Here is a 23,490-nt window from a genome sequence, read left to right as displayed (position 1 = left end):
AGAGAGGGACGCCATTGATTCTCTTATTTACACATAACTAAATTGTGCATATAACTATTTTGTGAAAAATAAGTGAAACTGTAAGATGTCATAACTTTCTTATGTTAAATCCAATTTTGATGAATTTTTTAAGCATTAGGCTTGCCTGATTTTTTTATTGATTTAAATCAACATTTTTCTGAAGTGGACTTGACCTTTAATGAAACTTTTCTGTGTTTTTTTTAAGAAATAGTATCCATCTGTTTTGTGCAACCACAATGCATCATTTCAACCTTCCAACATATTGTTACTCTTCAACAATTAAAAAAAATTGCTAAAAATGAGCTATTAATACACTATAAAACTAGTACTGGCAATGCAACAATGTTTCATAATCATAAAAAATGCCTCATAATAATTATTGTAATATGGATTCAGCTTTCGCATAGCATGACACATATCTTTAACAATTTCTCTACTGTAAAAAATGAAGCAATCAAGTTTTATCTAATCTACAGCAGATTTTGGCAAAGATCAGGTGCGCTGGAAAATCAAAAAGTCCAAATGCTATAAATATTTATGAGAGTAAAATGAAAAAAAAAAAATAGTTTCATGATAAGACTAAGGCAATTTATGGCAAATGATATTAATAATGTAATATATCTAGTTATGGCAAGGAGATTCCAATAGCATGTTAGGTTAAAGATAAATGTCAGTTGTGATAACGATATCAAAATGAGTTCATACAGAAACCAATGAAATGCCCACCAAAGTGTCTGTTTGTATAAATAAAAGGATTTCAAATAATATATCATGGATAAAGAGTTTGTATCACCATGAGAAAGAGGAAAAAGAGACATTTTGGGGGCATTTTATAGTCCATCAAAGGGAAAGTTGTTCACATTTGACATAACACATCTTTGTCCCATTCCCAATGGGGGTATCTCCATAACATTAGTGATTACAATATTCAAATGCTCATAACTTTTTCATTATTTGTCTGATTTTTCTCAAACTTTCTTTGTTGTTCTTCTTTGATTTGTCTGTTTCCACACACTCCCTCTTATTCGAAAGGTTTCATTCCCCTTTAAGTGACCGATAAGCTTAAAAATCACAGGTGATTCCTGCTTGAACTAAAAGGTTTGCAATAATGATTACAGCATTAAATGCATGAGAAAAAAAGATTTAGATCCTGAATGATGCCAAACAATCATTTTAAAAAAAGTAAAATTGATTTTCCACTGGGTGTAGTTTGCACAAATCCTTTTGCTAGAGGAAAGAGATCTAAATATGCAGTCTAAAGCCTCTCCTTTTAGACAGAAAATTGAAAGTGAAACAAGTTATATTTGTGCGAGTCTTGTCTCAACACCTATTTGTTGATGTTTCAATCAGGGTCTGTGCCTGCAGACTAAGGGGAGGGGGAGGTGGGGTACAGCTATAGCAATAGGGCCCCCTGCAGAAAGAGCTGTGATCATGAGCAACTTCAATATCAAAGCTTAATTATCAATTTCGACCAATCAATAGCATGAATTTGGGACTTAAATTCAATTGTTTTTAATTAGCATTCAAACAAAACTCTCCTTGGTACGGGCCCCTGGAAACAACTTTTAAAACCACCAAGTCAAAGTACCTTGAGGTATATACTGGTATGGCTACAATTTAAGGCATCTTAAAGATGCAATTGGGAAATTGGTGGGGGGGGGGGAACTTTGTGGTACTATTGATGCTAAAAGATAAAGTGTATGAGTATCATAATCAGCTCCCTCATTTGTGTACAACCTATGATGTGTATATCACTGTTTTTTTTATAAATAAAACTAACAAATTTGCATCATAAAGTTCTAATTTTACATCAATATTGATGACCTTTTCAGTGTTATGCATGTTTGAGTTGTCTCTCCTCATGTCTTTATTTTAATCTATTTTTGTTCAAGCAACTTGGACTTTGAATATGATTTGAATGAGGGAGAGATAGGCAACTCTGACATAGTAAGTTAATAGTGCATAATGTTTGAGAAATGAGTGAGAGGTTGGGGAGTGGTCTGGCCCTGCCCTACACCAATCAGAGGGGGTGGGACTGTGACATTATGGGGCGGCGGCTGGCTGTGTGATGTGATGGGCGATCGATTGGCCGCTTCCCCTGCTAGGGTCGACAGGTGGTGGTACCCACCCCCTCCTCCGATTGGCCCAATGTTTGGGTGCACGTAATGCATTGTCATGTTGGTAGCGACGGACCGTGGGAATATCGTTGTGGCACTTGTGGAAGCGGGAAGAGTGCTCGGTTGGGGCGTGGTGACCCTCGTGAGGTGGATGGGGTAGGCGCTGGGGTGTGATATGAGGGTCTGGTGGTTGGGCTGGTGGAGCTGAGGGGGGCGCATGTTACGGGCGTCGGCCAGTGCCTCCATCATGGCCGTGACCGAAGAAGTCGCTGCTTTGTCGAGGGTGGTGATAGAGAGACGCTCTACGTCGTGGCTGGGGTCTGAGACGGAACTGATGACCTCGTCTGGAAGGATTGAAGGACCTTGATGAACATCAGGAGTGGATACTACGAAAGGAAACAGAGAGGATCATAATAATGTTGAGAACAACAAAATTTCCTGTGAATACAGATTTTTCTCCCATAGAAAATAGAATGGACGGATGACTTTTCAAATGACTAGTGATCCTTCTTATGCTAAATGATTTATCCCTGTGTAACCAAGGGCAGAAATCTCTCCCCAAAGGTAGGGGGACCAGGGGATGGAAAATTTGTGAAGCAAGCAAGCCAAAAAAAAAAAAAAAGAAAAAGAGGTTATCATCCCAAATGTCAAGTCATTTCAACCAAAATAAATTTGACAAGCAAGCAAAAAAAAAAAGGTTAGCACCCCAAAAAGGTCATCTCTTCCAAAATTTTACTTCGATATTGAATGATGTATTTCTTTCCATCATAAAAGACCAAAAATAGTAGGGGGGCATTTGATATTGTGTCACCAGTGGCGGACCGTGACCCGGAGGAGACAAAGCATTGGAGGGGCACAGCACTGTTCACAAACAATACGGTGCCCCTCCAATGCTTTGTCTCCTCCGGGTCACGGTCCAGCACTGTGTGTCACTGTCCCCCCCTGAGATTTCCACCCATGTGTGTAGCTGATTAAGCAATATTGCTTGAGTCATGCATAAATTTGTGTGTAACTTTACAAACAGATCTACATGTATGTACCCCACCCTTGATCCAGTAAGCAACACATTTCAACAACAGGGATAGAGTCCAAGCCAACCTGAAAATGACATTTTGCTGACCAAGGCCGAGACTTTGGGGTTTTCCCCAGTAGCCTTGTGGCTCACAACTACCAGCCTTGATTACATCCCTGATTAATAAACCCTGACATAGCATTCATCCTCACTGCATGTCAAATTTGCACATGGCAAATGACAAAAAGAAATTAATGATTTAATCAAAATCACTATCATCATTAATTCAAGGGGCAGATATGGCATGTTGTGCAACATATTCAGAAAATAATATCATATTCCCCATTCTCTCTTTCCTTTTCTCTCTGTTTTCCTTGGTTGTAAAAAAAATGTGGGTGGGGCAAGTGCTCACTTGGTCAAAAAGTTACCATGCCCTAAGATTGAGCTAAACTTAGAATCAATTTGGCACGTAATTAAATATGCAAGAGAAAAAATTTAAAGCTATTAATTTCATACTAAATGGAATCTTTCTGCATTATACCCATAACTGTCTGTCAAACTGGGCATTTTTATTTTCATATTACTAGTACCCAAGACTCCATCTGGAAGTGTCCTAACTTTCTCAAGACATCAAATGGTTTGATCAATAAACATGATGAATAGAATTTCAGAGAATAGTATTCTTGAGTCTAATGATTTTATACTGAACAAGCATGCTCATTTTAAAACTATTAGTGCCCTAGGATAAACTCCTTGCAGGGACTGAAGGAGTCAACAGACAAGAAGGAGCTCAAAGAACAGTATTCACCTTGCATCAGTTGCTCCTGCTTAAATTCCTGAGTACTGCACATGGTTGCCATGTTATACATTGCCGCTGCCACCTGGCCCCCTGCTGTCAGGTTAACCTGCGAGGCCATCTGGCCGAACTCCACAGCATTCACGATATCCTCAACAACGCTCTTCTCCGTTCTCTGCTTCTGCTCTTCGCTCACCGCCATCAGGTTCCCATCCTTGGGATCGTTTTTGTTTGAACGTGGCTTGCGAGATCTGGAGCTGACCCTCTGGGCCCCGGGGGCCGTGGTGACGCTTTTTATGCTTGTAGAGGTTGCTGTTGGTAGAAGTCTCATAGTCACAGAGGTTACATTTCTTTGGTTTTTCTCCTGTCAGAGTGGAAATACAATAAAAATTCAACGAAAACATCCCAATCAAAATGTTATTAAAATGCAATAATTGCTCTGGAAATGCCTTTATGATGGAATAACGACAAGAAAATAGAGGGAAAGTAGCAGAAGTGACAGAAATAGTGGTATTACATGTAGTCATACACAATCACTATAATATCGACACCATAAATAGGGTGCAATATTGCATATCGGGGCATTTGATCAATGAAGTAATGATCTCATACCATTTTTTTAGATCAGAACAGAGATGGAAGAATAACATTTTAGGAGCGCTAAATTAAACCCCTGCTTTAGCAGGACTACCCTGAAGCTCAAGCACACAAAGAATTCCTTTCTGGGTAGAGTGGAAAATGTTGAGAAACACCTTGAAAAAGGATAAAGTGAAAATGTTTGAGATGTGAACCATGGACGTTGTGGTCCAATGTTAAGTGACTTATCACCTGAGCCACAACACCTTTACATTGTTATGATTGGAATGAATAAATGAAGTATTATTTTACCTGTATGTTGTCTCATATGATCCATGAGGTAGGTATTGAGTCTGGTTTCAAAGCCACAGTAGTGACACTTGTAAGGTTTGATCTCCGGGTGTGTCTTCAGGTGGGCTTTGAACCGGTACTGGAACATGAATACTGCAGGACAGATGGGACAGGCGAAAGGCGTTGGCCGCTGAGTATGCTTCTTCAAGACATGGTTCTTACACTCCGTCTTGGAGAAGAAGCGATGTCCACAGTGCTGACACAAGACTGTCTTCTGCTTGAGGTGCTTCCGCTTCTTATGATTCTGCAGAGTGTTACGTCTGCGGCACTTGTAATCACATTCATCGCAGCTGAACATCTTGTCGCTGTGGACCTTACGGTGCATCCTCAGGTTGATGGGACGCTTGAAGGCCATACCACAATCCTCACAGAGGTAATCCCGTTCTTCCTTGTGGATTGGCAGGTGGCAGTTCAGGCTATTGGCATCACGGAAGGCCAAAGGGCACTGGTCGCACTTGTAGGGGCGCTCTTCTGAATGACAACGGAGGTGGCGGCGAAAGTGAGAGAAGCGACCAACGATGACCTTGCCACACACGCCACAGGTAAATTCTCCGGACATCTTTTCAAAGTTATGTGTACTCTTCATGTGGCTGTTCAAGAGATGGCTAGAATGACAACTGAAGTTACAGATACTACAACGGTACACCCGACTGGTGTCCAAGTCCTTCTTCTTCCCTTTGGTTTTAGGCTCTTTGGTTTTCTGTGTTGACCTGTCACTATGCAAATGATCAATATGAGAAGCAAGAGTTTTTCGACTTTGGCAAGTGTAGCTGCAATAGTTGCAGCGGAATCCCTTTGAGTTTGGCAAGCTAGTCATGTGCTCATTTGGTTTATGGAGCTCTATTGCAGAACAGTCTTTGGAAGTGATCTGAGAAACATCAAACACATCATCATCACCTCCCCCATCATCCACCTCTCTCCCGCTATCAATTCCTTCACCATCACTAGAGCTCATCTCTGCTGCCTCCGGTACCCAATCCTCATCCACAGTTTTTTCATCCTCATTTTCTTTCTGCTCTTCCAATTCATCCTCTGAAGGCAGTTTATTCCAAGTAGGTTTTCTCTTACATCTAGAAACATTTTTCCTTTGATCATCCCCTCTTTTCAAAAGTCTTCTTCTTGGTTTGGATAGGCTCACTTTTTGTTGTGATTCACAAGAATCCAAGACATTTTTTCTCAAACTTCTTCGAGGAAGGGGCTTTCCCTTATCAACAGTTTCACCTGAAAGTTTCAGTTTATTCTTTTTCGGGTGGGCTCTCTTTAACTTTGAATCCTTCCCACTCTTTGTATGAACAAGTTTAACATGAACTTTCAAATCTTTCATGAGCTTAAACAGCATATTACACTCTTGGCATGTGTACTTTGACTTCTCCAAATCAACCTTAGTCCTCCCACGAAACCTACAAACTTTTTGTCTGCTTTGTTTTGATGATGGGCTCTCCTTACTCTGTGGCACAACAATTTTTAAAGGAGGGACTAACTTTCGCCTTCTACGTCTTCCAAATCCAGAACCTGAATTGGTGATTCCTTCATTCTCAGATTCAGCATCTGACCTCTGTTCTTGAGTTCTTACCGCTTTTGTTGCTCCATCTGCTTTGTCTAAATCATTTTTTAAGACATTGTCCATTGTTGAGGATTCATGAACATATACTTCTCTAGGATCGACCTCATTATGGGTAAATCCTTCTTTTGATGAAGATTGTGGCATCTCGTCCGCTGCTGGTTGAGTCTTACTGAATGCTGACGGATGGATAACAAAACGAAAAACTGGTCGGTTGCTTTTCTTCCCTCTCAACATCTTCGTTTTTCTTGGCTTCTCGAAATGATTTGTATCTCTACTTTGAGATGTATAAGTCTTTGTGGTTGCATCAACAGCACAACTGATCCTTTCTTTTTCCTGGACCAAATCGCATCTCCTGTAATTATTAGGACCATTAGCTGTAGTATAATTATCATCAGATTTCCTAAATTGTTGTTCACTTTCACCACCAGTATCCATATATCGACTTTCCTCTGTTCTTGGATGAATCCTTGAGCCAGCACAATCCTGATCAACACCAATCCTGGTACTTATGTCTGCACTGTCTTGTATTGCTGTGGACATCACAGCCTGTGATTCTTGACTGCATCCTACTTCAAACTGGCCATCCCCAACCCCTTGCCCCACAACGCTGAGATCAATTCCCGCAGCATATATCCCAAGAAGGTCCTCTGCAGCCAGAGCACTGGCCCTTGGTGTGACCACCCGCTCTGTTTTTCTGTCCTGGTGTCCTATTCCTGGAGCATCAACATGACCACCTGTCCTGCAGGCTTCCTCTACAGAGTTCTGGTTGGAAGTGCTGCTTGGGTCTTGAAGGTGGTGATGATGGTGGTGGTGGGTGTTTTCAGGAGATGAGAGGAGGAGTCGAGAGGCATCGTTAAGGGCGGAGTCAACAAGAGCTTGGAGGGCAGCATGGTCATCACTTGCAACATGGTTGCTCATTCCTACATAGACAGATGAAAAGAACAGAAAAATCTCTGAATGAATGATATTCATTTCCATGCATGCACCTGTTTGAAAAAATGGGAATCATATCATATGCACACATTGACAAGCTGCTTCATCAAACAATTCTCAATATACATGTATCATGAGTAACAATAAATTAAATTTAGATGCATACAATGACTTCTGTCCTAGTGACCCCATTATCTGCTCAGGGGTCCATTGCAGAAAGAGTTGCGTTTAAACGCAAGTCAAAAAATCAATCGCAAGTCCCAAATGCGCGTTGTTGATTGGTTGAAAATCAAGTTGCGCATGATATTTAGAGTTGTGATCGATTGCAACTCTTTCTGCAACGGGCCCCTGATCATCTCTGTTCCCATATGCGGTCCCACGACATCTGCTCTGGCGACAATTGCTCAGATGGAAAATCTGCATGTTAAGCCAAACTTAAAACTTGACCTCCAAAACTAAATAAACTCAAATCCTTTTCTTTACATCACTCTCAACCAAAACCTCTACTACAAGATGAACTCTAACCCTATGCTATGCCCCCCTGAGATATTAAGACCAGAGCAAATGTCTCAGCCTGAGCAAACGTCGTGTCACCCCATATGAACGCTTGTTCAATTGGGCCAAGATTGAAGTTGACCCTCAATTCAAACAGTTCATAAGCACAAGAAATAGCCATAACGAGCCAACCAGTGTGTTGGCCCAGTTGGTACAGCATACGTCTCACAACCGGGAGGTCGGGAATTCAAGGCCTGGCTGCGTCAGAACAAAAAGGGTCGTGTGGTCCAGTGGTTAGAGCATTGGACTCATAATCGCAAGGTTGTGAGTTTGAATCCCTACTCTGCCATTGTCTCTACTTTGATAAAAAGGCCCGAGAGTAATATCTGTCGTCTATATAAGGTCAGCCACTATGACTGATTAACCTAGATGTAAAATGTTTCCTAGGTAATTGGTTATATACCAGCTTGACGTTTACCAGCAGAAAATGCTGTCCTGGGCCCCGTTGCATAAAACTTTTGCCGGAGTTTTTTTACGGCAAAAAATCAGAAACTACGGCAAAAAAAAATTTGCCGGAGTTTTCCATTGCATAAAACTTTGCCGGAGTTTTTTTACGGCAAAACTTTTAAAAAACTCCGGCAAATCAAGTGGGTTTTTGCCGTAGCTCCTGTACCAACGGCAAAGTCCTAAAAACTCCGGCAAAGTCCTAAAAACTCCGGCAAAACTATTTCAAGGCAGCTGCTCAGGATCTGTCCCAAGTACCATGTACAGTATTCACCTGTCTACGGCTTCAAGAATAATTAGAACGTTGACATAAGCCTTATATAGGCTACGCAATAAGGTAATTACAGAAAATTTCATTTAATTTAGTAAAAATAGGGCCTAGGAAGGTCTAGATTTTAAGTGAAGTGGGGGAATAGTTGGTGGTTTAATTTTTTAAGATATATCAACCCTGTGACCATGGTGACAGGACAATAAATAAAAATCTTAGATAGAATCTAGTTCTAGTTTAACTTTAAGTAAATCTATATGATTACAGTGTTTTTTGAAAAGTTATGCTGTGAATAGATCGATGCAGTTGAACTTAACCCTTTAAATTATTCAAAACATAAGGCTTTAAAGTTGAACTTGAACTTGGGCAGTCTGCTCTTTTCTTTGCTACCGTGACCTTTATCGCCAAAGCCTCCGGCTGGCGAGCTGGCCGCTGGATCAACCTCCATGCGATATGCGACGATGTGTTGTTGGAGTACCTTCTAAGCCGCCTCTATTTTTGCTGTTTTTTACCATTTAACCACCTTTACAAATCCAAATATTTACAAGTTCCATAAGACATACCCAGAAATACTACCCTAAATCAACTGAAATACTCAGAAGTATGAGCTAACTTTATTTTAACAATTGAACAGACTTGTACTGCAAGTTCAATTTTACGAGGAAAACTTGAATAGCAGTCGATACGGCCTAGTCCCACACTTGAAAAAATAAGTTGGAACTTCAAAGTAAGATAAGGACGCGCTCACTGGACATCTTAATTTCTCACCTTTGCCAGTCTCATTTTTCTTTAACAGGTCATAAAAACTGGGTGATGATTGAGAAGGAGGGGCATGCTGGAGGAGGTCTATCTTTCACTAAAAACAGACCTAACTTATCTTTTTCTTCCCCGTCGCTCGCTCGGCTCGCTCCAGTCCATGACAGACGACGATCGAGCACGTAAACAAAAGGGAAAATGAAATATCCGACTGATATCAAAACTTACACTATATATACAGTGACCCGAAATTTGTGTGGATTCCTTTTAATTTCACACTTGTGTCTACATGTGTATAATAGAATGCTGGGAATAAAATGTAGTAAAGTAAAAAAAAATAGCCATCATCGAAAGTTCCTTAAGAAAAATGAACGGGAACTGAGAGCTATGTTTTTTCTTTTTTTCTAGATTTGTGGTTGCTTTATAAAACCCCGGGAATAAAACTAAATTAATGATATGATGGGACCAAACTGTCCAACAACTTACATGCAATGACAGGGAAGAGAGAGATAGCAAGAGCGGAGTATTCTGGAAGAGGGGGGGGGGGGTAAACAGCCTAGGCCTACACAATGTATTTACAAGGTACAAATAATTAAATTCAATTCAATCACACTTCCCCCCCCCTCAATGCCATTATTCAAAACATATTTTTAAATAAAGTGGAGGAAAACATTTTGTATCACATTGCCTGTATTTCAAAAGGTACTTTTTTGTTGTTGGTGTTTTCTTGGCAATGTTAAAAATCTTTCCAAAATATAAAAATTAGTAATTTAAAAAAACATAGAATATAAATACATAAATCATTAACAGCACCATGCTTGTTACTTTTTATGCCCCATTATACTTCAGTCAGACCATAGTGTTGAATAGTGTTGAAGGTGGGGCAATATACAGGGGGGGGGGGAATTAAGACTGGATGTTTTTCTTGGTTACATTTTTATGCAAAAATAAAAAATATTTTCCTTTATGGGCAAACAGGGATGGTGAATTTTATTTTTTTAGTCAGAGGCCAACCGGAAGGTTAAATTTTTGTTCTACTGTCAATTAAAATATTACACAACTCAGACGTCTCTCTCTTAATAATTCCTTTTCTTCCTCTTCTCTCTACCTTTCTCCTTTTTTAAACAATTCTCAATTATCATATGTTTAAAATAATCTAATTAGCAATTGAGAATAAGGAACACTTATCACTTATTAAGGATTGTTTTCTTCTCTCAATTAAATTACAGTCACACAACTCAGATGTCTCTTTCTCAATACTTTATTTCTTTTTTATCACTTCTCTCGCAATTCATCCTCCTTTAAACAATTCATTTCTCATAGAATTATACATTTGAAATAATTTTATTTGCAATCACTTATTAAGAACAATCAGAGTGACAGTTCAAAGAACTCATTATGAACAATAATAATAGTTTGAATTTAATTGAAAATAATTCTTATCAATTCATATTTTAATTTCAATGCTAACAGTATCCCATACCATTGTATGCATATTGAAAGATGTGATTGAATGTTGACAAGGTCCCTTTCCTTTTAAATCAACAGAACAGTGCCATTGGATAACCTTTTGCAGATGGCGAATTGCAAGGCATCCTGTTGGGCAATGCAGGATATATATATAAGAACCATGGCTTATGACACCAGTGTGGGATCCACAAACAATGCTGACAGAAAATATAACAGACTTGCAAGATGAACATGTATAAATAAACTTTAAAACTGTTCTTGCACAGGGATTCCCTTTAAGATTTCAGAACCTTAATTTTTATGTTGCATTGCAAGGCACTTGTTCAAATCTTATTCAAGTATTGAATGAATAACATTATCTTCTATCTACTGAGATGAGAATAAAGTTCAAGTTTAACTTTCTCAATCCTAAAGGATGTAGTCTTTGCCATTATTTTGTATAAAATTATGAGGCAATGACATCAGCAATTTATGCCTAGGTCACATTTGCCGGCCGGTGGCCTTACGGCTAGTCGAAATCAGCCATTTTATTCATCCTTGTACCAGCTTCATGTAGGTGATTCGTATAATAATACATAAAACGGCTTATTTCTACTCGCCGTAATGTGACCTAAGCAAAACTCATTTTCATATTACTTGCTCAAACATATGCTTTTGGAAATTTCCAAAGTTCAAGGTGATTTTACTTCATTTTCTAAAAAGAATATTCAACAGGTTTTCAGTCTACTCATTTCTTCTTTTGAAGTGTTTCTGCAGTTCAAGTTTTACTAAAAATTCTACAGATGATGAAAACATCTAATAAAATAATTTAAATATTAATTCCAGAAGAATATAAATTGTATGTGGCATTGAAGCTACTATTTTTAGAGTTGACAGAAAAGATGAATTCATAAAAGCCAACATAGCCTGGTTTATTTTAAAATGTAAAATTTGCTTCTTAAAAAAACAATAGCAGCAGCAAACGATTCTTTTTGATGAATATTGTTCTTAAAATTTCTCATACATTTCATTTATTTCATTTTCAATGGAAATTGTTTGAGAAACTATCATAAATAACATGAAATTAATTATTTTAATTAGTAACTGTCAATGAAACAATCTTGCCCAATCTCTGTAATATAGATTAATAAAGATTTTTGTTCATATTTTGCTTAAGTTAAAGCTGCATTGAGCTTTTCAGCAGGAAAACAAGGGAACATCATAAAAAAAGGTGGAGTATATGCACCAATAAGTATTTGATGCCTTCTTTAAAATTCAGCAAGATTTACTTAGAACACGGGTAATATTTATTGTAGATGTTAATGGACATCAGTAGTAAAATACAAACAAAAAAAAAGGAAGTTGAATTATTCAACATTACTTCTGATTTCCATTAACAAACTGCTGCAAACAATTAAGGATAATTTTAAAATCATCATTGATGATTTTTTATTTAAAATATTTGCAGCATAGCTTGCTGCATTCTGAGTCTCCTGTTGAACTTGCAGCAGATCCATGCTCCTGGTACTCGGTGTGCTGGTCAAAACAGGAAGATCACCTTCTCTTTCTTCTCTTACGCTGGGTTTCATCTTGGTGTCCTACACAATCAACTACCGGTAGATCCCATCTACCCTGGATGTCAATGGTGCCTCGGGAACAGCTTGAGGCTCCCCCTCAACCTCCTTCTCTTTCTCTGGCTTCCCCATGTCCAGAAGCAGGCTGCCTTATGTGAAAGCTGCACATCAAGAAAAAGAATCTTTGACTTAACTTTAATGACATCTTCAACCATTCCGCATTGGTTTTTTTAATTGACTTACTATGATTCAACATTTCTTATTTCATTTTAAAAACTTTAAATCATTTACCTGAACGAACGAAATCTCTCAAGCTGGCAATAAATAGTAGTTGAAGCTACTTATACCTTGCGGAAATTTTCATGAGGAAAAAAACAACTGTCCCCTTTGACAAACAGATTTAATTAATTCAAAATGAATGAAAAGAATTCTATGGGTTACAGATGATTAATATTCTGGGTTTTAAATAATGTGAATTTTTCATTGTAAACCAGTTTACCTATTTTTTATAGGGAGATCCATCTTATACAAATTTCAATCAAAATTATGCTCATTTCTCAAGAAAATGAATGAAAGAATATAGAAAAAAGCGAAAATAAATAATAGATCCTTTGATATATTTATTTTAAATTTTGTTATGCATCAGTGTAATAAATCTTTACGGTAAAACTAACCAGTTGCTCAGATGTCTCAGTCTCTGTCTCCTGGCCATGGATGGACCCAATGCTTGGCCTTGTTCCTCATGACTGCCAGCACGATTTCCATTTTGACTTCACTTTACCAAACTGTTCACCTCCTAAAGATTTAACAAAGTACAGTAATGCCAAAATTATAAATGTTATAATTGCAAACAGGGATCAAGGCAGAAGGATCTTAAAAGTGGAGTGAACATCATTAATAAACTATGAAGGGTGATTTTGACTCGCCTCACCCCAGGCACAGATCCAGAAATTTCCAAAAGGAGGGGCACTTTTGTCCAGAAAATGTTGACAACCAAAAAAATAAAAGGTTATGATTTGCATATATACATGGTACTTCCAACGATTTTGTTTGAGGGGGGGGGGGGGAGAAGAACACTTTGTTAATTATTTAGAATTTAGCAGTGACACCCAATCCATCCTTAACCCATTAAGAATCATGGGGGTACATTTGTAAGTTTCAAAATTTATGCATCCACTATTGCCACATCAAAAAATAAAAATATTAAACGCACAAATTTTCCAAAGATCTCTGGTGAATTTTTTACATTTGACCTAGTGACCCCAAAATATAACCTGATCATTGTTACTCCCAAATGTATATTTGCCAAGTTGAAGTTGAACCATCAAAGGGTTCTTCATTTATCACAGGAACGATGTATATTCAGTGAACAAGGCATGTCACCTTTGACCTTGATACCCTCAAAATAATCAAAGTATCATCAATCCTACATGCATACTTGGACAAAGTTTGAAATCAAACTGTTCTTTACTTATCAGAATAAGTTAAGAAATGATGGCCAGAACACCCCAAAACCTGCCCTCGGCCCCACCTCCGATGGGTGGAGGTAAAAAATTCTAGATATTTTGGATTAGTTGCATGAAAATTACAACAAAATAAAATTTAAGAGATAGTGATCTTTATTTTTTTCTTGATGCATATAAAACACATTCTTAACTCTTATAAATAAAAATACACACCAGTCTTTGTCTGATTCCTAGCGTAACCATTCATTCTGTTAGATCACTCCAAGACCACCTCAGGTTGGAGGCAGTCCGACCTAGGCAGCCAATAGCATCTCCACCCAGGCCCTCTGTCTGGTTTCTGCAAACCTTTATTTAAAATGCAAACACAAACAAATCATAAAATATGCTATATAATAATTGAAAAGACACTCTGCACTTAATGTCACGAATGTCTAAATTTATTTGACAAAAATCTCATTTCATGGCACATCATTAATATTATTTTTCTACTTTGTAAGTTATATAAAAAACTAAAATTGCAATCTATTTATGTAACTAGAGTTCAATTTGGGAATTTTATAAGATAGATGTGTTGTACTATTTCAGTTTTATTCCATGAAAATCCAAACTTGTAATTGTAAGAAAATAAGATTTCATCATTTTCAATGGACATATCAAAAAAAAAATAAATAAATAATAATTTTCAAAGATAGCAAGAGGTAATTAAATGAACTTAACTATTATTGATTCAGGTCTACACAATCACTAGCATAGCCAGGTGAGATTAGGTACAATATCGTATTTTTTTTTGGAGGGGTTGTATAAATTGAATAATCAACAGGAGGATTCTTACTCATTCCAAATATGCCTGAAAAACAATATTTTTTTTCTTTTCTTTCAAGACAAAACCTGTTTAAAAAATTGCACTTTATAACTACTTAAATGTTCGACATTATCAGGCAGTACTGACTCCTTCTTCACTTTTAGAAACTTTGCATCAAGATTATCAACATAAAAGATAAGCCTGTCTATAAATACTTAAATGGTAGCATTTAGAATTTTGACTAATTTGAAATTAAGCTGTATATCTTACCCTTTTACATGGTGATTGCTAACCAACAGTCTTGCGTGGTTTCTTCTCAAAAAGGTCACACATGCACGTGAGTTGCTCCTGTGTATATACCTCAACAATTTAAGCTGTTAGATATTGAATGAGAAAATAAATAATCCTATTAGAAAGTCACAAATTAAGACTAGATAAAGCCATACAAATATTTGCATTGAGATTACTTTCAGTATTAATTATCAAATGAATATATACTAACAAATACAACATCCCATAGTCTCCATTCGGCCCCAAAATTACATTATATATATATATATAATTTGTTTCTCTGCAAGAATTTTTTTATAAAGGATTTTCAAGATTCTTACTTTAATGGTAATATGATCATGTATTTCAATTAATTTAAATAAATTGCAAAGAGTGTTGGATTATAACAAGCTTTAAATTGAGACCAATTTTTAATCTCTAGCCACTGTACAGATTCATGTTCTCTGCTGGCGTACAATTTTTTTTTTTTTGGGGGGGAAGGGACTGGCCCCCCATGGCCATGGGTTAGACTATGGACCCTCTAAAAATGTTAAAAAACAAAATAAAGGGGATAAAAACGAAAGGCAAAGGAGTGAAATATGATATTGTTTTAATCCAACACAAATTTTGATTTCTTACTAAAAAAAACAAAGGTAAAAATTTTGGATCGCTCAATTTTTCCAAAAAAAAATTGCCCCCGATGCCATTGTCAGTGTCAGGCCCCCTCAAAATTCTTGGCACATTACGCTAAGTACTGTTCATGATCATGGTGTCGATTCAAGTGGGGTCATAGCAGATCCAGGGGAAGAGGGTCAAATGGTACAAGTGCCCCCTATTTTATTTCAATTTTTTTAAGGGAGACATTAAGACCTCCATTCAGAGTTGTCAAAATTTTTGGATCGTAGCGCTGTAGGCCCTAGTGCATAGTGCCAATTCGCGCCCTGCATTAAGACACAGGCTCTGGATCTGCGCCTGGTAACAGAGAGTCTATGCGCCAACAATCAATCTAGCTCTAGCTTTACGGCTATGCATCTTTTTTAAATTTTAAAGTTACTCAGACTCAGCCTCAGGGGCTTCGCGGTGGAGCCCTCAACTCAAGATATTATTACTGACTAAGCTGAAGTCTCAACTTCTTTAAGAAAAAGTTAATTTAGATCTAGAATGTGGATTCTGGGCCTAAAGTTAGATCTGAAACTTTGATCTAACTGTTGTTGTTAGGCCTAGAATCTAACCAACTTCAATTCAACTTGTTTGACTCAGTGCCGACCGACAGTGACGGTGGACCAAACTCCAGAGACAGAGTCCAAAGTTGGCAACTTTGCATTCAATTCTAACATGAAAAATTGATTTAAACAACATGAAATTTTCATGTACTGATACCAATCATAATGTAGAATATGTGATCATAGCAAGAGAAATACGATAAATCGATAAATAAGCTTTCCAAACGTGTCGATGCATTTGGTGATTTCAGCTGTTTGCGCACCAAGTGCGACCATCGCGGTCACATCACTATGCCTAAGCTCCGGCGGCAATATACATGGCCGAGACGCTGACCCCGCAGCTGCTTGCGACACAAAAATGGGACGATTCAAACGTGTAAAAAAAATCGTGAATCTCACTTTCACGGTGCGAGCACGGATTAAAAACAATACCCAGATATTTTTGCAAATAATTCATCGATTTATAATGATAAAAATAGCAAATATGAACACATTTCATAAAAAAAGTATCAAGCTTACGTTTTGTGGAGTCTCCAAGATTTTTTCAGCAGCTGCAGATACCGATCGCAATATCGGCTGATATCGGCGTTCATCCTCGTCCAAGTTTATTCAGTCTTAAAAAACTCTGGCAAATTAAAAAACTCTGGCAAAAGTTTGCCAGAGTTTTTTTGCCATGAAATTTTGACCGAATTTGAAACTCTGGCAAAAAACTAAGGTTTTTGCCATAGAAAAACTATGGCAAAAATAAGTCTGGCAAAAGTTTTATGCAACGGGGCCCTGATGAGTTCCTATGGGAGTTACCATAAACAGAAACAGAAACAGAAACAGAAAGAAATTAAAAGATAGGAGCTGCTGCTACCCTGTTTGACATTCAACAATTCAAGGGATAGAGCTACATTGATCTTGTGCTGCACAGTGGCTGCCGGGCCCACAATCTATTGGGCAAAAAATTTTTTTGGAGTATTTCTATTTTCAGATTTCAATTCAATCATATTCATAAAATATTGATTTTTTTAAAAATGACCTCTGCAACCTCTGACCTTACAACCCCCAGCCGATAAGGACACATTTACTTCCATTTAAAATATATAAAGGTCATGTTTGAAGTTGATCCCTTATACTGTTCTTCATTTATTATGAGAATGAGATATGTGACCAGCAGGGGCCCGTTGCAGAAAGAGTTGCATTTAAACGCAAGCCAAAAAATCAAATGCGTGCTGTTGATTGGTTGAAAATCAAGTTGCGCATGATTTTTGGAGTTGCGATTGATTGCAGCTCTTTCTGCAACGGGCCCTTGGATGGGTATTTCACAAAGAATAAAGTACGATTTACAGTCATGCTGAAATACTGATGCGTACAAGATTTGTTATGCTCAGTCTTATTGATTAATCAACCAGTAATGCCGCAATATGCGATGATGCTTCTTATAATGCACGCAATTGGGATTTCAAGCACAACTCTAAGAGGGTGTTGCGAGAGAAAAATTACAATCAATAGCAAATTTCAGGTGCAAGCTTACAAGTGATAGATCAATTTTAACTACAGCAAATCACTTTAACCTGTTGATGCAATTAGGAGCAGACCTTGTATGAATTGCAAATTGGTGATAGAATGCATGACTTGTGATCACTGGCGGACCGTGACCCGGAGGAGACAAAGCATAACCTCTGTCATCTACTGGGCGTTGGTTATGCTGTTCAGATGAATTTCTGAACACACCCATATTTTTAGCTAGGTCATCTACTTGGCGTTGGTTATGCTGTTCAGACGAATTTCTGAACACACCCATATTTTTACCTATGTCATCTACTGGGCGTTGGTGGTGCTGTTCAGATGGATGTCTCTGAGCGTGATCCCTCATGATGGACATACTCTTGGTACGGAACTCACAGTGGTCACATGACAAACTGAATGGAAGAACATCCATGTTGCCATCCATGATGGTTGCCTAATGAAGATCTAGTGGCAAAGAAAAAAGGGCAAACATTAATCGTCAATAAAAAGCTACAATAATTCAAATCCATTCATTTTGTTTCACATTTGCATATCAAAAGGCAATGGTAAAATAGGCATAAAATAAATAAGATTACAGGCCACCCACTTTCTTCAAAAAGTGTATACAATTTGCATAGAAATGACCATCTGATAGGGATTTTTGGCATGGTCAGCACCCCCACTTTTTGGTCTGCCCCCCCCCCTCCCCTCCACTTGTAAACCGTTCTGCTACCTCTGGATATTACACACGGGCACAATTAGTCTCAGTCTTACATCATTTTGGAAAACATTCGACGATTAATTTCAAAATTGTTGAAATAAGCATCTCAAATTTACTAAAGAGGGGGGCGTTTCTTGAAAGGACTTGTCAGACGTTTTATTCGACAAGTCCCATTTTTTCCGACAATTACCATAGGAACAGTGCCTCTCAGCCAATCAAAATCATGGAAAGATGTCAGATCTGACAACTTGTCGGATGAAAATATTGATGAAACACTTCCCTGAACTGAGATAACAACCATAATATGTCAGGAGAGGCATTAGTGGGTCAAATGATCAATGATTCAATAAATCTAATCTCATCTAGATTCTTTGTAGTTCATAAGCCAGTATTCGAGGATCAGCGGTTACCCCAGAGATGCAAGTTCAAAGACCAGCTATGCGTGAGATTTTCTGAGAATCTGACTGAGATCACAGACATTGTGAACAATGTACATGGGGATAGGCTTTGATAGTTGCGTGTGACAGAGATTTGAGGGGATGAACAAGAGTCCAAAATGCTTGAGTCTCACGCATAATGCATGAGACTTGGTAGCTCTGTTACCCACAGGTTGGATATTGAGTTGGACCAAAAAACATTGTGTCAATTTTTGGGGGTAAATCTCTTCAAACGTTCCACCCTAAATTGTTAATATTTGGAAGTGTCAATTTTTTTTCAATGTGAGTTATACACACGGGTGTGAGTGGTCACAAATAAAAAGATCTAAAAAAAGCTGGAGAGTGTTGAAAAGTCTGAAATAGAAAGAGCTCCCATACTTTTTGTACAGAGGAAAGCCAATTTAGCTGAAATTAAGCTGAAAATCAAAACAAAAAATCTGAAATCATATAAAAATCTGAATTCTCACACCCCTGGTCAAAAAGCCGACAGGTAGTCTACAACTGGAGACCCAAATCTGCAGTGTGTGCAGCACATCTGATACAAGGAGTCTGCATAGCAGACTAGGTCTACTGGAGCTACGCTCGCCCTAATTGCTTCGCAAACCAGCAAGTTGTTGGATCATTTGAGTGATTGGAGTCCCAATAATTAGTCACTAATCGATAGCAAAAGTGCAAGACTCCTGCAAAATCAGGACAAACACCAATTTAGTTAAAAAGTTGTGGAACTGAAGGGGTAGGAGTTTAATGAACACCTCAAGTTAATTTGGGGAAAATAAAGATCTGTTGGAAAAGTTTTCAGGGGGGGGGGGGAGAGGAAGATTTTAAGCCTCCATTTCTCAACGCACGTAGTGATGTAAAGATTAAAGATCTACAAGTTCAAACCCTCTAGATAATTGTCAATTACCAGAAGTATAGGGACTATAAAACTTATTAAGACCAAAAAATTTGCAGTCCTTCATTTCCATACCTAATGATGTGATAATTTTAATTCATAGGCTTGTAGCCGCTTGTTATGAAAAAATTATAAATTAAGTCTTTATCTTCTATCGATATAGTCAATGCAAATAATCAAAATATTACAATATTCCTACACTTTTTTTCAAATTTTTCCAATTCCAGAATGTATCCGGGGAATGTATTCTGCCCCCGCCCCAAGGGCAAGACATGTTCTATCTCTTCTGTCAAATTTGATACTATGGCCGCGCCATATTCTGAAGTCAGGTTTAACTTAGTCTTAGACCATGGTCTATAAACTCTGTGCTAAAATTATGGAAAGCCAAATGTTTCAAAATTTGGTTTACATTGAATGATTCTCATGTTTACTGTGCTCTTTACTAATTCTTTAAAGCTTGTGTATAGTTTTGGTAAATCCACCAAAATGCACCTATCACTATTCCAATTCATTGCTAGCTAATATGAATGGATATGCCCTATAACAGTTATGATGTGGAGGATATGAAATGAAAATGTGTTTTATAAATTTTGCGATTTTACATGGAAATTTAACTTGATCGGGTCACCCGATCAAATTAAAATATCTGTGTGCTTTTGTCTTTCAATTAAATCCTATTCCAAATCATGGAATGGGCTGAAACTTTCAAGATATGTTCTTTGTCTGTAACTTTTGGATATCTAATCACTAAATTTATAAGATAAGTGCTTGAATGCCCATTTTTTAAAATTTAAAACAAGCATCGCCGAGAGAGGGCGCTATATATCCAAGATTTGAAATTTTCTCAGAGAAGTGCAGTTGGAAAAATATCTAACGGTCTCTACGCTTCAGTAAGACTGTCATATTTATATAATATTGACTGGCCTTGAGGGGAACATCAGATATATTGCCAGCAAATGAATCATATTGGCCCGAGTCTTTAGACGAGGGCAATATGGGTCTTTTAAGGGCAATATATTTGATGTTCCCCGAAAGAAGAGCCAGTCAATATTTTTATTATCATCCAAATCAGATATCTAGAGCAAAAATCATGATAATGGGGATATTTCTTTTAAAAATAGAGTTCTGTTGTGTCATGTTAATATCGGTCTAGGCTCTGCACTTTACCATTATGACGTACTTGCAAGCGCTCGGATTCAGCGTGGTCTTTATTATGACGTATATTGTTGGTGGGCGGATCCTTATGAAGCGTATCTCTTTATACGCATCTACAAATTCCCGGATGTGAGACCAGGGAAAATACAACTTTATATTTTGCTTCGTCTCTGCATGCAAACTAAATACCAGAGATGCCAAGTTCAAAAAAATGTTATGCGTGAGATTTTCATGACTCGACGTCTCTGTGCGCACGCGGCCAGTACTTACACTCGTACGTTGCGAAAAGGCGCGCGCACATGAGAAATGGGCTTCAAAACTATGCGATGCACGCACGCGATTCATCGTATCACGTACTAGCTGTGCGCTGACTGCACTCTCGATTCGTCTCGCGTGCCTGGCTAGACGCGAAGGCGGTCAGCCAGTCGTATAATCTGGCGAATAATGCTACTTTTTCTCCTTTATTTTCTGTCGGGTCCCGATGCGTGAGAAAAATGGGTGCTATGCGTGAGATCGTGAGACGGACCCTGAATGCGTGAGTCTCACGCACAATGCGTGAGACTTGGTAGCTCTGAAATACGCGCACTGAGACTGAGAAAAATACAAACAATATACCTACCCTTCCCTTTTCAGAAAATGTAGGGCAATACGGTTTTGTAAATGACCAGCTCAGATGTCTGATACGGGTGATAATAGATGATATTCGATTATCAATCACATTATTGACCCTTTACCAAAGCTATACACAGGCTTTAATGGTGAAGACAACTGTCATACTTATCCTTTCCAGGCAGTTAATTAATTAATAATGTTTTGGGAGTCAATGAGCTGATACATTGAACCTCTACTGTTATAGATTCATGTAACAACTGGCTTTCCATAGTTAAACCACAACTTTAAACCTGAGTTCAAGTTAAACCTGACTTCAGAATACGGGCCTCTGAGTCTGGGGCCCGGTCTGGTATTCCTAGCTTCTTTTTGCATGTATGGATAACATATTTCTCCTTATATTTCAGATTGGGTCATAGGGCCTATATCATTCCACAAAAAACTTTTTTAAAAGCTAAGCTCTATACACATTAGACCAAAAGCTTCAGTCTCTGTATTTTGGTTGTTCCGCTGAACTACATCATTGGCTTCACTCACCAATGGGAATGATAGTAAAATGTCAGAAATTGTTGAATAAATCCCCAGAAACGACAGTTATTCCTGTCTATATACACATAGACGTACATCCACTCTTTTCTGCTCAGAGTCAAAACTTTACGCACACAGTACATGCACACACCACATCCACAAGCGAGAAACAAACGTGTATTTTCAATATGCCGCTACCAGGCACCGTAATGTCACATTAACGTTATAACAAAGGCCCACCCTTCCACACACGGCCTATGTAAAAACAACCCATGTTAACCGTACATCCAAAATACAGCGATGCGTCGAGCACGACCTCGTCAAATTGGACGAGATACATTACCAAAAATCATCCATTATAACGATTCATATTTTATCAAAATAAAGTAATGTAAGACATGAAATGTTTAGAAACCATAGAGGTTAGATTTACTTACCAAAAAGGTGAGATTATAGGCAAGAATCGGGTATTATTACCCCTTATTACCGCTTGCAAATATCATGACTTCGTAAACAGCCGAAGGAGAACGCGTACATAAGGGAGAATTGAGAGGGCCAGAGTTGGCGCTAGATTATATAGGCTTCCGATAGAAATAGAACAATAAAGAAGTTAAATTTTGCTAAGAGAGAAGGCCGGTGCGCAGTTTTGTTATCCGTGTCAATTTCGGAAAGAGACAGTATTTGTTTACTTGTACTGATCCACATGAGATTTGTTTATCTGTTTATTTTAAATCAATTTAAAGGCTTGACAGCAGAGAAGCAGGGTGAATATGAACTTTGGAACTGGGACGCGGGTGAACTCAGCTCTGACACTTCAATTAACTTGTTTGAATCACAATTAATGTTTAAAGATTGATTTCCACAACTATGTTTTTTTTTTTTTTTTTTTTTTGCTTGGGTGTCATTTTCTACCCTAGCTATTGTCATACATTTTATTGTCGATCGCAGTGTACGGTTCTACAAAAAGGAAAGAACGAAAGGAAGAATTATAAAGGAAAATAAAGATAGATATTGATAAATAAATATTGAAATTAATAAAGGGAAAATAATGAAAAAAGGAACAAAGAAAGAAAGAAAGAAGAAAGATAGAAAAGGGGATAGATAGAAAGAAAGATTCATAAAAATACAAAGTTAAAAACTTCAAAAATTCAATATAATCACCCTTGCACCTTTCATTTATTATGACATAACAATGAAAGCAATGTTTGTAAATACTGGATATGACGTCATAAAGGCGCGTCCTTTTACTCTAGCGCTCTAGCGCATACTCAAACGCGCATTTCCGCTTTTTGTAAACAAACGAGCAATGCATTGTGGGAATTACCCAAAAGAAATACAATACCTATACCCCGATCGTTGGCGTACGTTCGATGACGTGAATGTATAATTTGCTGTTTCACAAATGAAAATGTCATTTCCTTCAATCGTCGACCCACTTTAAATATAGAGGGTATCGTATGTCAGTTGATCGACCAAT

The 23,490-nt window shown here is 37.8% G+C and overlaps 2 long non-coding RNA genes and 1 pseudogene across 2 annotated transcripts; all 3 read right to left on the bottom strand.

The window, feature by feature from the left end:
• Positions 1–808: 808 nt before the first annotated feature.
• LOC121417002 lies at positions 809–22,763 on the bottom strand (annotated as a pseudogene).
• Positions 12,419–14,140, bottom strand: LOC121417003. Its single transcript, XR_005970292.1, has 3 exons — positions 14,096–14,140; positions 13,091–13,212; positions 12,419–12,577 (listed from the first exon to the last, which is right to left on the bottom strand). It is a non-coding gene; the product is annotated as an uncharacterized LOC121417003 (long non-coding RNA).
• LOC121417004 lies at positions 14,138–16,957 on the bottom strand. Its single transcript, XR_005970293.1, has 3 exons — positions 16,697–16,957; positions 14,955–15,058; positions 14,138–14,227 (listed from the first exon to the last, which is right to left on the bottom strand). It is a non-coding gene; the product is annotated as an uncharacterized LOC121417004 (long non-coding RNA).
• Positions 22,764–23,490: the final 727 nt, after the last annotated feature.

This window comes from Lytechinus variegatus, chromosome 6 (assembly GCF_018143015.1).
Source record: "Lytechinus variegatus isolate NC3 chromosome 6, Lvar_3.0, whole genome shotgun sequence".
NCBI classification, from domain to species: Eukaryota; Metazoa; Echinodermata; class Echinoidea; order Temnopleuroida; family Toxopneustidae; genus Lytechinus; species Lytechinus variegatus.
This window is presented reverse-complemented; position numbering and strand designations above follow the sequence as displayed.